The 16,533-nt window shown below is 37.7% G+C and overlaps 1 long non-coding RNA gene across 1 annotated transcript; it reads right to left on the reverse strand.

Moving 5' to 3' along the window:
• Positions 1-4,217: 4,217 nt before the first annotated feature.
• LOC134801573 (uncharacterized) lies at positions 4,218-11,836 on the reverse strand. Its single transcript, XR_010145696.1, has 3 exons — positions 11,621-11,836; positions 5,810-6,001; positions 4,218-4,851 (listed from the first exon to the last, which is right to left on the reverse strand). It is a non-coding gene; the product is annotated as an uncharacterized LOC134801573 (long non-coding RNA).
• Positions 11,837-16,533: the final 4,697 nt, after the last annotated feature.

Below are 16,533 nucleotides of genomic sequence, written 5' to 3' on the forward strand. Positions count from 1 at the left end.
CGACGCCACTTTTATTCTACACGTCGTGAAAAATATTGCGGCGTCGATTTTGGCTTCCTTTGTGTGACGTAACACAAAAAAACACATACATTTTCTTCATTTTGTGTTACATTCTTGCATATTTTTGTGAATATTCCATTGTGTTACCTACACTTTTTTGCAATTCACTCGTTTACGGGTTTTACTAGTGCTGCACTCTGGCAACAGAACATTGTATTCTCTATCGCCATAATTTGTGACGTTTTCAACCAAAAGGTTAACATTGTCGGTTGTCGACGAGGCTGATTTCAAATTGAAGCTTTATGGAAATAGCGCCTTATTGACAACAGATAATAAGTACCCCTTTGGTTGAAAATTATACATTTGTCCCTATTAACATAATTTAGCCATAATTATAAACGTATTCATGAAAGCATTTTTCAGCTTTAGATGTGCATATGCAGTCATGCACATCTAAAGCTGGAAAATACAGACTTATAAATCGAAATGTAATAAGTGACTTATGAACATATTCCGATTGATCAAACTTTAATTATTCTATGTGCGGCAATTAGCACTGTACGTAAATACATACCTATTTCGAAAATTTTACCGGCCATATGTAAGTACTTACTGCAATTATAAAACGTTGTGCGAATAGTTAAGGTGGTTCGCTTTCCATACAAAAAACAATTGCGTTATATTAAGTAATTACACACTATTAGGTACTTAATTGTTTTTTGTATGGAAAGCGAACCACCTTAATTGCCAACGAGAGGCGAAACACAATTCCTTTTATCTTTGTAACACGATCTAAGGGAGTTCTACTTTTCGAACATGTATGTTTGGGACTGCTTCTAACTCGACCTAGCAGAGATACTATTTTCTTGCGCATGATTGCCAGAAAACTTCTAGCTTCGCAAAACATGCCAGATGCACTACATCTACGAGGTAAGCCCAACAGCATTCTGAATGCATTGTTATACTGCACTTTTAATGCATTGTAGGCTCGCTTCGTATAGTTAACCCACAGGCCGCTCGAGTAAAAGGAATGGCAATATGCTCTAAAGAGCGTTGTACCTTGACATTACTGATATTATTAACATAAAAGGTTTACATTTGCTCCATGTGAAGCTGTTGGAGGAAAGAAAATTATAAAACTCATGAACTTTCCTTTTCAATATTTTACTGATAGGTTCTAAAAATGTAGTGCAATTTCCTTTACCTTCGTATTTTCACGGATACGTCCGAACATCTCATATATGCTACTTGTATTTCAGTCAATACAAACAGTACTGAGGCGAGGTTGACTAAAGTAGCTTTTATACCTAACTATTCGTATCTTCCCCTGCAATTGGCGACTGACACGAAGACGTCAGACGCCCGAGGCGCGCGACGCACGTCCGGCGCCGGCGACTCAGCAGAGACTCATTCTGGCTGCTTGTATCAGCTCCTGAAATTTGAGAATAATTATATTTAGAATATTTGTTTAAAATGATTTTATCAGTGCAACATAAACTTTAATTCACTTTCATAACTTTCCTGGCTTATTTTATATAGGCCCTACATACATAGATGGCGCTAGAAATAGGTACGTAACTTTTATGAAAACCTAAATGTTAAATGTTTTAAAATTATGCCTGCTTATATGACCTTGTATTATCGTAGTTTATATAAACTGATATGTCGTTTTTACAAACACTCCCTCAGTGGACTTGTTGTACAAAGTAGCAACAAAGGTCTTTCAAATTCTGAAAGTGTCATTACGGGATTGTCCATATGAGTATGACACCAACGAAACGGCCAAGCCGTACTGTTTGACCAAGATGTTGGCTTTATACTGTTAGAGCTTATAAAGTTAGGAATGACAGAGTAAAAGTCTTGGTACCTACTACGGGATCTGATAACTTTTTAGTGTAAAAGCTTTATGCAACTAGTCTTGGCAACACTTTACATTAAATGTTTTGGTGGGTTGTTCTAACCTCAAAAGTAGTATACTAGAGGTAATTGAGGTAATCTGAAAAAAAAACCCGCCAAGTGCGAGTCGGGCTCTCGTTCCATATATATGTATATTACACAATTTTTAACAATCAGTGCCGGATTAAGATATTTTGATGCTTTAAGCATTTCTAGACCATGGTGCCCCCTCTCCCTAGGGTCATCAAGATTACATTGATTTTTTTGGTAAATTGAGAGAAGTTCAATGCCGCATTACAGCTGAGAATGGAAATCAGTCACATCATTTTATCACGAAAATGTCTTTTAGTTGAAAAACGCTTTTTAAAAATCAATAACTATTACTTATAAGAATAAGAATAATTTATTTCTAAAAACTGTTACAAACATAGTTACCAGGGGCCCCCGCACTAGGTTACACCTGTATCGCGGGGAACCAATTACACTTGTATAACAGAGTTTCGTTATCGTGTGCAGGTCATACTATTAATATAATATCACATAATAACATTAAAACTTACATTTAATACTTAAAACTAAAAATTAACAATTAACATAGTCTAAGGTAAAAATTACAGTGAAGTGACACTTTGCAAAATAGCTTCTGTCTCTGTGTAACTCAGTGATTGTCTCTGTGTAACTCAGTGATTGAAGTAGCTTATAGGTAGTGTTTTTGGCCTCATTTGCAGTGCTATCTTTTAAATCACAGTGCTTGAGAATGGCATTGTAAGTTGCTGCCTTTATGTAGTCCCCGAAATGTTTAGCAAATGCAGATGATACTTTAGGTACCGGTAGATTAAATATGCGCTTTTTAAGGAGCGAATTGTAACAAGTCAAGTGTTTAGATGATATATGGGTGATCACAACTATTTTATGCAGAAACAGTTGACGAACGGTAAGAAAGCAGAAGAATATAAATGAACATATTAGATTCATAATTGTTACATATTTGCCGTAACAACTTATTTTTAGACTGTGTTTTTCAATTAAAAGACACATCAAGATTGTTTAACTTATAACAAATATATATACTATACTTATTTTCTTCAACTTTCGAGCAACGTTGTTGCTTTAGCACGTGGCTAGGTATAATAGAGGTAGGTACGGGAGCTAAACCACCCGTAGGTATAAAATAAATAATGGTTTTTGTTAAAAGCTTATAGGGTCTTAGGCGTAAAAATAAGGCATAGGTATATACTATAATAGTAGATGCAAATAATCCAATTAGCTCCAGGATGGTAGTGTAATATGTGGTTCGTATGCGTGCATGTGCCTCCATCAATTGGTTGAACAAGACAGATTCGAACTGTCGACCTCCGTCTGTGGTGATGTGAAGAGCATCAAGCATGCCAAACCGAGAGATCTACCAAAACCAAACCAATCTACTAAAAGTTTGCAAAGCTAACCGTTTCTAATACTGTTTTAACATTGTTCTATAGATAAATTACTTGGCTATCGGTATGGTATTTGCGGATTCCTGAATTCGACGCCACTTTTATTCTACACGTCGTGAAAAATATTGCGGCGTCGATTTTGGCTTCCTTTGTGTGACGTAACACAAAAAAACACATACATTTTCTTCATTTTGTGTTACATTCTTGCATATTTTTGTGAATATTCCATTGTGTTACCTACACTTTTTTGCAATTCACTCGTTTACGGGTTTTACTAGTGCTGCACTCTGGCAACAGAACATTGTATTCTCTATCGCCATAATTTGTGACGTTTTCAACCAAAAGGTTAACATTGTCGGTTGTCGACGAGGCTGATTTCAAATTGAAGCTTTATGGAAATAGCGCCTTATTGACAACAGATAATAAGTACCCCTTTGGTTGAAAATTATACATTTGTCCCTATTAACATAATTTAGCCATAATTATAAACGTATTCATGAAAGCATTTTTCAGCTTTAGATGTGCATATGCAGTCATGCACATCTAAAGCTGGAAAATACAGACTTATAAATCGAAATGTAATAAGTGACTTATGAACATATTCCGATTGATCAAACTTTAATTATTCTATGTGCGGCAATTAGCACTGTACGTAAATACATACCTATTTCGAAAATTTTACCGGCCATATGTAAGTACTTACTGCAATTATAAAACGTTGTGCGAATAGTTAAGGTGGTTCGCTTTCCATACAAAAAACAATTGCGTTATATTAAGTAATTACACACTATTAGGTACTTAATTGTTTTTTGTATGGAAAGCGAACCACCTTAATTGCCAACGAGAGGCGAAACACAATTCCTTTTATCTTTGTAACACGATCTAAGGGAGTTCTACTTTTCGAACATGTATGTTTGGGACTGCTTCTAACTCGACCTAGCAGAGATACTATTTTCTTGCGCATGATTGCCAGAAAACTTCTAGCTTCGCAAAACATGCCAGATGCACTACATCTACGAGGTAAGCCCAACAGCATTCTGAATGCATTGTTATACTGCACTTTTAATGCATTGTAGGCTCGCTTCGTATAGTTAACCCACAGGCCGCTCGAGTAAAAGGAATGGCAATATGCTCTAAAGAGCGTTGTACCTTGACATTACTGATATTATTAACATAAAAGGTTTACATTTGCTCCATGTGAAGCTGTTGGAGGAAAGAAAATTATAAAACTCATGAACTTTCCTTTTCAATATTTTACTGATAGGTTCTAAAAATGTAGTGCAATTTCCTTTACCTTCGTATTTTCACGGATACGTCCGAACATCTCATATATGCTACTTGTATTTCAGTCAATACAAACAGTACTGAGGCGAGGTTGACTAAAGTAGCTTTTATACCTAACTATTCGTATCTTCCCCTGCAATTGGCGACTGACACGAAGACGTCAGACGCCCGAGGCGCGCGACGCACGTCCGGCGCCGGCGACTCAGCAGAGACTCATTCTGGCTGCTTGTATCAGCTCCTGAAATTTGAGAATAATTATATTTAGAATATTTGTTTAAAATGATTTTATCAGTGCAACATAAACTTTAATTCACTTTCATAACTTTCCTGGCTTATTTTATATAGGCCCTACATACATAGATGGCGCTAGAAATAGGTACGTAACTTTTATGAAAACCTAAATGTTAAATGTTTTAAAATTATGCCTGCTTATATGACCTTGTATTATCGTAGTTTATATAAACTGATATGTCGTTTTTACAAACACTCCCTCAGTGGACTTGTTGTACAAAGTAGCAACAAAGGTCTTTCAAATTCTGAAAGTGTCATTACGGGATTGTCCATATGAGTATGACACCAACGAAACGGCCAAGCCGTACTGTTTGACCAAGATGTTGGCTTTATACTGTTAGAGCTTATAAAGTTAGGAATGACAGAGTAAAAGTCTTGGTACCTACTACGGGATCTGATAACTTTTTAGTGTAAAAGCTTTATGCAACTAGTCTTGGCAACACTTTACATTAAATGTTTTGGTGGGTTGTTCTAACCTCAAAAGTAGTATACTAGAGGTAATTGAGGTAATCTGAAAAAAAAACCCGCCAAGTGCGAGTCGGGCTCTCGTTCCATATATATGTATATTACACAATTTTTAACAATCAGTGCCGGATTAAGATATTTTGATGCTTTAAGCATTTCTAGACCATGGTGCCCCCTCTCCCTAGGGTCATCAAGATTACATTGATTTTTTTGGTAAATTGAGAGAAGTTCAATGCCGCATTACAGCTGAGAATGGAAATCAGTCACATCATTTTATCACGAAAATTGACAGTGCCGTAGCAGTAATGTTGCAACAGAGTACCTAATACTGCTGCAGTCGCCACCCGAATGTCACCTTTATCATATCTAAGAAAGTGATTGAAACGCGAGCGAAGCTCTTTCAATCCTTCAACTCTTGCACTTGTACATTCTCTACTTACAGAAGTTTTGTAGAGCAGAATAAGCGAGGCATCCATGTAGAGGTAGTGTAGGGACGCTCGGCAGGAAGCAGGTGGGCTGTCGATCACGTGTTGCGTTCATTCAGCCCAATTCCCTAGAGTTGGAGCTGCAGCTAGGTTACTGTCCCGGCGGCATTAAGTGCTACACCATTCTCCTCGAATCTTCTTGTTTTCCTGCAGAACAGAAGAACATCTTTAAGTTCGTTTTCTTTCAGTGTGTCATTCATGAATTACATGATAAGTTCGCCTTTGTACTAATGATGTGTGTTCTTTCATGTTTCATGTTTCTTTTTGTACAAGGACTATACCAATTTTAATAACAAAACTTCCGTGAGACACAGACATATTAAATATATTAAAAATGGGTCACTCACGTATTTGACAATAATACCATAAATGAGGGTAGTTTCTCGCCCCCCTTGCCGCCACCGGCGCCTGCGCCGAGTTATCGGGCGCGGAGAGCTGCGGCCCGCAGTCTGCGCCGGTCCGTCACCGTAAACGCAAGCTCCTGATGACACTCCTCGGTACGGAGTGAAACATGTCGAGCGTTTTTCGACTTAAAATACGTGAGTGACCCGTTTTTAATATATATTTAATAAGGACTATACCAAACAAACTTAAGAATATCCACAAATGGCTCAAAAACAAATGAAGGGACCGGATGTGGTGTCTTCTCGGAGGACTTGAACATATACATCTCAAAACCCCTGGGTTACACTGGGAACACAATACGGTATTCCAAGCTGAATGTGTAGGAATAATAGAAGCTTGCAATGCGATAAAAAGACGAGAAGTAAAACAAGAAAATATACTAATACTGTCAGACAGTAAATCAGTACTGCAAGCACTAGGTAGCTACAAACTTACATCGGAACTCATACTTGAATGTCATCAAGGCCTCACTGAAGTGAGCAAAGAAGGCAACAAAGTAACAGTATAATGGATAAAGGGGCATAGTGGATAAAGAGGAAACGATGCAGCGGATGAACTGGCCAGGAAAGGTTCAGAAACCAGCTAGACCAACATCACAAACAGCTTCAGAATAAGTACTGGACTAAAATGAATACCTGTAGGCAGACCAAAGAACAAAACTACAAGCTTACACCAAAATATTACTAAAAACACCCAGACACCAACTACGCAAAATAGTAGGATTAATCACAGGACATAACAGACTAATCCAGCGGTCGGCAACCTTTTAGCAGCCAAGGACCAAATAGTAGTTACCGAAGTTGATGCGGGCCGCACTTTGTTAATATTTATGACTTTATCAGACATTGTCGTTTGTCAATATTACATACAAAATAGCCTAGGAGGCTCGCGGGGTGCAAGTGAGAGGTTCGCGGGCCGCTAATGAAAGGCTCGCGGGCCGCAAATGAGAGGTTCGCGGGCCGCTTGCTGCCGACCGCTGCACTAATCAAACACCTACATAATATGGGTAAAACAGACAGCCCCATGTGCAGAGTGTGCATGGAAGAAGAAGAAACAGTAAAGCATATTCTCCTACACTGTAGGTAGAAGGTAGAAGTATACAGGAACCAATACCTAGGGACTCCGTGCACATTGAAGGAGGCAGTTAGCAACCTGAAGACACTGCTAGGTGTCATGGAGGAGCTGGGGTGGCTATAGTTCGTTTTTTTCAGCATTAGAAAGAACTTGGAAGAAGGTAAGCAATCTTGACATGTCTTTTAGTTGAAAAACGCTTTTTAAAAATCAATAACTATTACTTATAAGAATAAGAATAATTTATTTCTAAAAACTGTTACAAACATAGTTACCAGGGGCCCCCGCACTAGGTTACACCTGTATCGCGGGGAACCAATTACACTTGTATAACAGAGTTTCGTTATCGTGTGCAGGTCATACTATTAATATAATATCACATAATAACATTAAAACTTACATTTAATACTTAAAACTAAAAATTAACAATTAACATAGTCTAAGGTAAAAATTACAGTGAAGTGACACTTTGCAAAATAGCTTCTGTCTCTGTGTAACTCAGTGATTGTCTCTGTGTAACTCAGTGATTGAAGTAGCTTATAGGTAGTGTTTTTGGCCTCATTTGCAGTGCTATCTTTTAAATCACAGTGCTTGAGAATGGCATTGTAAGTTGCTGCCTTTATGTAGTCCCCGAAATGTTTAGCAAATGCAGATGATACTTTAGGTACCGGTAGATTAAATATGCGCTTTTTAAGGAGCGAATTGTAACAAGTCAAGTGTTTAGATGATATATGGGTGATCACAACTATTTTATGCAGAAACAGTTGACGAACGGTAAGAAAGCAGAAGAATATAAATGAACATATTAGATTCATAATTGTTACATATTTGCCGTAACAACTTATTTTTAGACTGTGTTTTTCAATTAAAAGACACATCAAGATTGTTTAACTTATAACAAATATATATACTATACTTATTTTCTTCAACTTTCGAGCAACGTTCAAAAAATATATGCCAAGAACATTAGATACAAAAGAAGAAGAAACAACTTATCTTAACAAATTAATAGAGTCACGAGAACAGATATTATGCACAAATGAATACGAATCAGTTCAAATTTATTATAACAGGATAGAAAAAACTATTAAAGAAAGTATTCGCTCCATATCACATGCAAATCAAACCAAAAAGAAAACAATAATATCTGAAGAAACGAAACAACTAATTAAACGCAGGTCCGAACTACAGAGAAAACGGCCTCTCTTGAAAGATGAAAAGACTGAGCTAAGTATGCTATATAAACAAGTCAACAAAAAAATTAAAAAGGAGTATGAGCAACACAGATCACGAATTATAGAAAAACACCTAAAAAGCTCAGGAAGTATAAGAAGAGCCAATAAAGAACTCAATTGTGGCAAGAAATGGATTTCACAATTAAATTCGACATTTTAATGACAGTTACAAATTATTTATGTTGACATCGACTTTAATGTTAACTTGGTTTATATTCAATTGTTTGACATGTTTTTCTTTGTACATGACGATCCTTATTGGGAGACATAATTTTATTAATCTTAATATTTTTTTATTTTTAAATATATAATGTAATTTTTGACGATCATGATGAGAAGATAAACATAATTTTGACGAATGTAGCAAATTTATAGTGTAATTTTCATCTTGAAATAAAGAAATCTAATCTAATCTAATCTAATGATAACGTACAGAGACCGAACATCTTAGAAGTAGCTACCTCTTTTTACGAAAACCTTTACAAGTCCTCTAACAACAGATCATCGTATGAAAGCGAAGCAAACTTTACAAACAGAGAAGACAATCCTGAGCCTTTTGATGAAAGCGAGATACTGAAATTGTTAAAGAAAATGAAAACGGGTAAGAGTCCAGGATGCGACGAAATAACTAACGATATGCTGATTGCGTCCAAGGACATATTATTGACCCCCATAGCACAGCTTTTCAATAAAATATTGCTACAAGAAAAAGTCCCTAAACAATGGGTAGAGTCTGACATCGTAATCCTCTACAAGAAAGGTGACCCAAAAGACATCGCAAACTATCGTCCAATCAGCCTCATGTCGAGCTTTTACAAGCTGTTTGCAATAGGATTACAGAACAGAATGTCTCCAAAAATCGAAAACTTTCTTACAGTAGAACAGGCGGGCTTTAGGAGAGGGTTCGGTACTGTTGACCATTTACAAACGGTAGAGCAACTCATCGATAAGTGTAGAGAGTTCCGAACACCACTCTACATCGCCTTTATTGACTACCAGAAGGCATTCGACTCGATAGAGCATAAATTTATATGGAAAGCGTTGGAAGAATCAGGAATAAACAATACTTACATAAATATACTAAAACACATATACGCAAACTGCAAAAGCAGAGTCAAGTTAGAAACCACTGGCAGATACATAGACATCGAAAGAGGCGTCAGGCAAGGAGACCCGCTCTCCCCAACTCTATTCATAAGCGTTTTGCATTTAGTTATGAAAAGTTTAAAATGGGATTATAGAGGAATAAACATAAACGGAAAATATCTCACATATTTAGCTTTTGCAGACGATATAGTGCTACTATCTAAAAGTTGGAAGGAGCTACAATTTATGATCAATACTCTACACGCAGCTAGTAAAAACATCGGTCTCGAAATGAATCTTCAAAAAACTAAAATAATGACAAATCATGTAAAAAAAGAAATATTTATAGAAAACATGAAGCTAGACTTTGTAAATGAGTATATTTACCTAGGGAAGCAGATATCATTCAGACCGGATAACAACACGGAAGAAGTAGAGAGGCGGGTAAATAAAACATGGAAAAAGTTCTGGAGCATGGCAAATATACTTCTAAGCGCCTTGCCACTACATTTAAAAAGAAAAGTACTAGATTCGTGTCTCCTTCCCACACTTAACTACGGCTGTCAAACGTGGAAATACACAAGCTACATTAAACACAAGATTAGAGCATGTCAAAGAGCAATCGAAAGAAAAATTTTGAAAGTTAAGTTAATAGATAAAATACGTCACAAAAATATACGAGAAAAAACTAAAGTAATTGACGCTCTCGAACACTCACTAAGACTCAAATGGCAGTGGGCAGGTCACATCGCGAGAATGCCAGATGATAAATGGACAAAGCGTTTAACTACCTGGAAGGGACCATGTGGGAAACGAAGATCTGGGCGTCCCCGTGCTCGCTGGGCAGACGACATAGAGAGAGTGTCGAGCAACTGGCTCACAGAGGCACAAGACCGAGAACGGTGGAAAAGGTTGGAGGAGGCCTATACCCGGAAGGGGTCCTAACACTACTAGATTATCACAAAATAGTATTTAGCTCAAAAATAGTTTGTACAAGTGTTTACGGAATAAAAAGGCTTTTTATTTTTATTTTTATTTTATTTATTACTTATTTTCTAATGCTAAAAAAAAAACGAACTATAGAGTAGTGCTACCTCGTTTTCACGCAAAATAGGCCAATGGTTGTCGACTTGCGGAAAATGCCCAGTATAACTAACTAACTAAGGGGATCCACCAACATAGGTATGTATCCTTTTGTAGTTTTGCTGAACCTATAAACACAATTTTTTTGCTCTTAAGTAGTAGTTTTTGATGGTGTTTGATCCATTGATCAGTGACCCAGTCTCAGTTTTTCTGATAAACAGCTGTCTCAATGGACTCACCGATATGTTTTGCAGAAACCTGCACCTTGAAGCATACACCTTGTTTTCTCAGTCAATCTCAATATAAATAAATATATTGGGACATTTTTACAGAATTTGACTAAGTCCTACGGTAAGCTCAAGAAGGCTTGTGTTGTGGGCACCCAGACAACAATATAATTATTCAATATACAAATATCTGTCTCATCAAACAAATAAATTCCCTAACCAGGATTTGAACCCAGAACCATCAGCTTCACAGGCAGGGTTACTAGGCTAGGCACCCACTAGGCCAGACCGGTTGTCAAATATAACCAAGATATTCCTTTGAACAAACTGCCATGTCACTGCTGGTTTCAATCTGTGCCCTTCATAATCTACATACTTACTGCTGTCTGTCTCTCATGCAGTCTAAAAAAATTAAGTGTGGGGTACAAACTTTGTGTCGATCGAAAGTCGAAACACTCTTGCCTTATCTCCTGATCCACCTTTCAGTACTGGTCATCACTCAAGTAATTTTCCAAATTTCTGGGAATACTTCTAGCTCGAGACAGAGGTTAAATATGTCAATATGTGCCATAGCGGCTCCGCCAGCACCATACGCACGAGGGAATACCATGCGGACACGAAGATTTTTCTAGCTTAAGTTGTTGAATTGCGGCACTTACCTCCAACTTCGGCTTCTCCATTAATTAATATTTTTTCAGTACCTCGTACCTCTACTGAGTCTACTGTTTCTTTTATTAGAATTCATTTATTGTATTTGTAAACCAACAAGTGTCAATACTGTCAATGTCACTGAAAGATGGCACTAGAAAAAACCGATTATTTTTAAATTGTCAAGAGCTAATGTCAGAACGTCCCTACTAATTTTGACAGCTCCCTTAAAAAAAAGAAAGTCTCTGGTTTTTGGCTTCCAATTATTGGGTCGTACATTAATGGGTCGGGCTTTCTCGACCTGTACCAATAATGCGCAGCCCAATAATTGAAAGCCAAGGGACTCAAATTAGTGGACGCGAATTATGGGGTCGTACATTATTGCCCTGTGAAAAGAGTGGCTTCGTATTATTGCCCCGGACCAATCTTGCGCGGACCGAGAATGCTCAACCCAGGAATGTACAGCCCAATAATACGCGTCCACTATGGACGCCAATTATTGGGCTGTACATTCTTGGGTTGAGCATTATTTGGTTGTACATTAGTGGCTCCCTAAGGAATTTACATGAAACACTAGCATGAGAGGTCACAATCAAATTACCTACTCTTTATAGTTTTATACGGGATTTAAAATAGAAATGTGACTAAAAATAACTGCTATCTACGTTTATTAATCTTCTGGTGCTTTATTTCATGCATGGTGTAAAATAATTTATTATAAATACAGTCAAATACCCTATTAGTAATAATAATTAATTATGAGTGAATACGTGACTATTTTTAGGGTTCCGTACCTCAAAAGGAAAAAACGGAACCCTTACAGGATCACTCGTGCGTCTGTCTGTCTGTCTGTCCGTCTGTCACAGCCTATTTTCTCGGAAACTACTGGACCAATTAAGTTGAAATTTAGTACACATATGTAAATTAGTGACCTAAAGATGGACATGTTTTTATTATCATTTTAAAATACATAGGTTCGAAGTTATTTAAGAAAACAGCCAAAAAATGACCATTCACCCCCTTTTATCTCCTAAACTACTGGGTCTAAAATTTTGAAAAAAAATACACAAAATAGTTCTTTACCTATAGATGACAGGAAAACCTATTAGAAATGTGCAGTCAAACGTGAGTCGGACTTATGTACGGAACCCTAGAAACGCGAGTCAGACTCGCACTTGGCCGGTTTTTTTTATTAAATCTATAATCGTTTTTACTACTATGTCGGTTAAAATCACACGTGACTGCTTTCGATATTGCGGCAATAATGCACAATGCAGTTGGCAGTAATATCGCAGTCGGCAGCAGTATTGCAGCGTGATATTATCACTTCCTTACTGTTTCAAATGCCAAAATCGATTTCGCTGCCAGGGTTTTGACATTTGAGGCAATAATGTAGTCGGCAGTAATATTGCAGTCAGCAGCAGTACTGTAGCGCGCAAATGTCGAAATCGATATCGCTGCCAGGATTTTTGATATTTGCGGTAGTAATGCAGTCGGCAGTAATACTGCAGTTGGCAGCAGTATTCAGGGGCGTATTTACCCTAGGGCCATCCGGGCCATGGCCCGGGGCGCCAACCTCCAGGGGCGGCATATGCCAACCCCCAGGGGCGGCATGCCGGATTGCATTTTGTTTTTCTTCCTTGACTTCTAGGGCGGCAAAACGTATTGGCCCGGGGCGCCAAATTTCAAAATACGCCCCTGGCAGTATTGCAGGGCGATATTACTGTTTCAAATGCCAAAATCGATGTCGCTGACAGGGTTTTTGGCATTTGCGGTAGTAATCCAGTCGGCACACTCGGCAGTAGTATTGCAGCGCGCAAATGTCGAAATCGATATCACTGCCAGGAGTTTTTAATTAATATTATTTACATTTGCAATTTTGCAGTAATATAGTCGGCAGTAATATCGCAGTCGGCAGCAGTATTGCAGTGCGATATTACTGCCTTACTGTTTTAAATGTCAAAATGGATGTCGCTTTCCACTCTGGACGACCGGCTAAAGCAAGACAGAGGCAGAGGGCCCTTTTTATACATATCGGGTGGCAGAACTTCTCACTTCCCAGGAGCAGTGGGAATGTTTCTTCCCAACAGCTTTCCACAAACTGCCCTGCGTTGACTGATTGTACTGGTCTATCAGCAGGCGATGGGGTCGTCAGTGTCGTCACATCGCTACGCCCATATTCATGTCTACCCATCAAGAACCTATAGGTGCTCCGGACATTTGTAAGGCGTGCGCGGAGTTTAAGCCAACACGTGGGGCCCTTTTGACATTTTAATGAGATGTAGTACTCGTAGTAGTAGTAGTAAAACACTTTATTGTACAAAAAGAAACATAAAACATGAAAAAACACACAAAGTTTTATAGTACAAAGGCGAATGTATCTCTTTCAGGGATCTCTTCCAGTTAACCTTTGAGCAATTAAAGAGAAAGAGAGGAGAGAACGGTAGACATAAAATCTGTACTAAACGGCATTAAAATATGAGATATTTTGGATACATCGAGATATAGATATGGTTCCCTTATAATAGATTACGTAATGTTAAACACTCATGTATTTATTGAAATGTAGGAAACAAGAATATATTTGTACGAGGAATTTAATGTAAGTAGGTACCTATTGATATAATATAATACAAACAGTCTGAAAATGATTCTTCTTCTCGTGTCGATGGTTTCGTATTTCATATTAAGCGGGACCAGAAGGTAGCGACGGAGAGAAGCCCTTATATCACATCATATCCTTTTTAGAGTTCCGTACCTCAAAAGGAAAAAAACGGAACCCTTATAGGATCACTTTGTTGTCCGTCCGTCCGTCTGTCTACTAAGACCTTTTATCTCGGGAACGCGTGGATGTATCGAGTTGAAATTAAAGCATAAGGTCCTAAAAGCTGTGAAAAATTCAAACTTCTAAGTTATCGGAAAAAAATATACTTGTCCGGTTTTTTTAAGATGTATCTCTTATTAAACTACCTTAGTAATTATAACTATAGGTAGAAAAACTCCGCGAGCCCTTTTAAAGCTCTGCTTTTTGCTAGTTATTGGAATAAGATCGTTGCCTGAACGTCAGATAAATATTTGATGATTGGTGGTGGATGAATCCTGACAGTGAGATTAATATAGTTAGTACTTAAAATTTTATCAAAAAAATTAAAGAAAAGAGCAATGAACAAGGAACTGTAGTATGGCAAACTAATTTAGGCGGAAATTAGAAAAAAGTCGGCTGGTGGGTTGTTGGACTAAAAATGTGACTGGTGAACAACCAGTTGAATAAAATTATTGCCAATCTGGAGTGTGAAATAAAATTAATGCAGATGGCGACATTGATTGTTTATTGTTCTAAAAGCTTTTAGGACATATCTGGTGTTACAGTAAGCCTCTTTAATTCCCCTTTTTAATAAAACTATATTTTTTTAAAGCAATTCATATTCAATACCGGGATCCCGGTATTGATGAAGACAGTTTCGGTATTAATAGCGGTATTGTGAGAAGTCCGGTATTTGGAAGCCCTACTCTCTATCGATCGAATAGGCAAGAGTGATAAAGAGGCAGAAACCGAACTTCCGATTGTCGTGTTTCACGGTAGGCCATGTGATTGGCCTAGTGGCGCCCTCTACAGAGTATTGCGTAATATTCCCTATTAACGCATTCACTGGGGGCGTGGCCTAGGAACAAACTTGTATGACAGTGGACGCACATGTGCGTCGGGGGCAGTGAATGTGTTAACAAAAAATAGAAACCATTTTACAATAAGATAATAACAAACTAGTACATTACGATACAAGTGCGAAAAGCAGGAAATTACCTTTTCGCAAGTGTATTGTAACGTTTTACAGTACATATGGCCCTTTAAATTTTTGACATAGGCACGTATTGTCCTTAATCCCGCCCTAGGGCGGTAAATAAATAAATTTTACAGTACAAATGCTGCTACTTTATACCGCCCGCCCTAGTGCGGTAATTAGCACAATACGTGTCTATGTCGAAAATTTAAAGGGCTATATGATAATTATGTTCTGTAAAACGTTGTAAAATACACGTGCGAAAAGGTAATTCGCAACTCGTGTCAATTTAAAACACTCCCTTCGGTCGTGATTCAATTTATCGCCACTCGTAGCGATTTTCCTACGAGTACTTTTCGCACTTTAGGTATATTTATGAGACTACACTGGAACTGGTCTACACGATTATTACACGATGTTACTGGTGCTACGCTGCCTTTTTAGGGTTCCGTACCCAAAGGGTAAAACGGGACCCTATTACTAAGACTTCGCTGTCCGTCCGTCTGTCACCAGGCTGTATCTCACGAACCGTGATAGCTAGACAGTTGAAATTTTCACAGATGATGTATTTCTGTTGCCGCTATAACAACAAATACTAAAAACAGAATAAAATAAAGATTTAAATGGGGCTCCCATACAACAAACGTGATTTTTGACCAAAGTTAAGCAACGTCGGGAGTGGTCAGTACTTGGATGGGTGACCGTTTTTTTTTGCTTTTTTTTTTGTTTTTTTTTTGCATTATGGTACGGAACCCTTCGTGCGCGAGTCCGACTCGCACTTGCCCGGTTTTTTCTTCCTTTCTGAGTTCAAACACATGCCATTCTTCCACAAGTCATTAATGTCATTGTCAATCTATCTAATCGGTAATCAATCAAAATCCTGAGTAAAAATCGCTATAAAAATTGAAAAATAAAAATGAAAGATTTTCCACTGAAATTGAAATCCAAAAAGAGCAAATCAAAATGCAAAAAGTGTGATTGCATATTAGATCGAATGTACATGAAATTGTCTAAAAAAATACAACACAAACTGGAGAAGTATAAGGATCAAGTAACCGACGATTTTTATGGGATAGCTGCGGCTGCAGTGTTCATGGAAAAATGGAAATAATCCAATAAATGAAGCCTTTTTGTTGCGTTTGCTG

This window comes from Cydia splendana, chromosome 22 (assembly GCF_910591565.1).
Source record: "Cydia splendana chromosome 22, ilCydSple1.2, whole genome shotgun sequence".
NCBI lineage: Eukaryota > Metazoa > Arthropoda > Insecta > Lepidoptera > Tortricidae > Cydia > Cydia splendana.